We start from the raw sequence: 2,301 nt of genomic DNA, 5'->3' as shown, positions 1-2,301 counted from the left end.
GGGCGTGGCCTCGGGCGCGCTCCTCCAGCGCGACTCTCTGCGCGTGCGCCTAGCGCGGCGGCCTCCCACAATCCTCGGAGTCCCGCCCTCCCGCCCGAGAAATTGCTAAGTCGCCCAGCAGAATGTTAGGGGATGGCAGGAAATCTGTGGAGATCTTTGTCTCTAGTATTTCTGGACAGTATATTCGAGTCTTCCCGTAGTGTTTGACTTTTCTTTTAAAACATTTTTTTTGTTTGTTGTTTTTTTCGAGACAGAATTTCTCTGTATAGCTCTTAGCTGCCCTGGAACTCACCCTGTAGACCAAGCTAGCCTCGAACTCACAGAGATCCGCCTGCCTCTGCTTCCCGAGCGCTGGGATTAAAGGGGTGCGCCACCACGCTTGGCCGGTTTCGATAATTTTGGCGGTGGTGGCGCATGCCTTTAATCCCAGCACTTGGGAGGCAGAGCCAGGCGGATCTCTGAGTTCGAGGCCAGCCTGGTCTACGGAGTGAGATCCAGGACAGGCACCAAAACTAGACAGAGAAACCCTGTCTCAAAAAAATAAACAAAACAAAACAAAAACCTATCAGTTGCTTGGTTTCTGACGGGACGTCTCTCTGAAGCACAGATTGGCTTGTGATTAAAATCCTACTTCAGAGCAGTGCTACAACTTAAGAGATGTCACCTGGCTCTCGTTCCTCCTGCTGCTGCTGTTTATATTTGTTAAGGTTTTGAGTCAGTGCCTCAGTGAGTAACCCAGGCTGATCCCAAACTATGCTTCTGCCTCCTGCCACCCCACTGCAAACAGGTCAACTTTTAAAAATAGTTTTATGGAAGCCAAGAGTTAAAAAAGCATTTTTTTAACCATTTAGGATGGTTCCAGGAGATTTCACGCTTGAATCAGGCCTGACTTCATCTGTTCGCTGCAAACTGTGACCTTGGCAAATTATTCCATTTCTCTGTCGCTCAAGATAAAGAAGGGACATCTAGTACAGAAAACCTTTGTTTTGCTGGATCCCTTCCCTGGTGGTACAATTTCTGCAAAACAACTTTAACCTTTTAGAGATGTTATCTCCTAAGACATAGTCTTTTCCCTTCAGTTTTCTTGGAATATAAAAAATTTTCAAAAAATAATGTCATTATCTCAGAGCTTTATGGCAGTTCCCAAAAAGATAGACTATCTAAAATTTGAAGGAAAAAAATGCAGCTATAGATTAAATATAGACATCATTCTGACCAAAGGGAAAGTATTTACTAGAATTATGCTCAGGTAGTTTTAAGTTCAGATTAATTAAGTTCAGTAAATGTTTTTCAAGTCTCCACTGACTATGAGACACAAATCCTAAATTTTCCCTTTTTAAAGATTTATTTTATTTTATATCTAGGTGTCTTGTCTGTGCGCTATGTGTGTAAATGATGCTGGAGAAGGCATCCAGCCGTCTGTAATTCCATTTCCAGGGGATCTAATACTTTGCTATGTCCTGCTCACATATAGTGCACATACATACACTCAGGCACATACACATAAACACTTAAAAATAACTTGAAAGGAACATTCATAGTAGCATGTTATGTAAATGAAAGGAATTAGAATCAACTATATGTCCACCACAAAAATAATTAAACAGTTAAATACTATATAGTAATGAAAACTAACTGAGTTTCATTCGTTGATATTTGTGAAATTTGAAGGCACAATCCTCAGAGGAAAAAGGGTTTCACGTAACCATTTTTTCCAAGTATTGTAAATATAATGAAATAATAATACAAATAAAAATATCTTACTTCATTCTACCATTCTCATAATGAGCATGTAATAAAAGGTACCATTAAAAAAACTCAAGCCGGGCGGTGGTGGCGCTCGCCTTTAATCCCAGCACTCGGGAGGCAGAGGCAGGCAGATCTCTGTGAGTTCAAGGCCAGCCTGGGCTACAGAGCGAGATTCAGGAAAGGTGCAAAGCTACACAGAGAAACCCTGTCTCGAAAAACCAAAAAAAAAACAAAAAAAAAAAACAAAAAAACAAAAACAAAAAACTCAAGGAAAAAAAACCTCAAGGAAAGATGGGCAGTGGTGACACACACCTTTACTCCCAGCACTGGCTGGGGGAAGGACAGAGGCAGGTGGATCTCTGAGTTTGAGGCTAGCCTGGTCTACAGAGCAAGTTCCAGGACAGCCAAGGCTACAGAGAGAAACTCTGTCTGGAAAAAAAACAAAAAACAAAAAAAACCCTCAAGGAAGTGAATTATCACCTTCAAAATATATATGTTTCACACACACACACACACACACACACACACACACACACACACACGCTATCATTG

This window comes from Peromyscus californicus, unplaced genomic scaffold, assembly GCF_007827085.1.
Source record: "Peromyscus californicus insignis strain IS unplaced genomic scaffold, ASM782708v3 Scaffold_7__1_contigs__length_154581171, whole genome shotgun sequence".
NCBI classification, from domain to species: domain Eukaryota; kingdom Metazoa; phylum Chordata; class Mammalia; order Rodentia; family Cricetidae; genus Peromyscus; species Peromyscus californicus.
Note: the sequence above shows the minus strand (reverse complement) of the source record.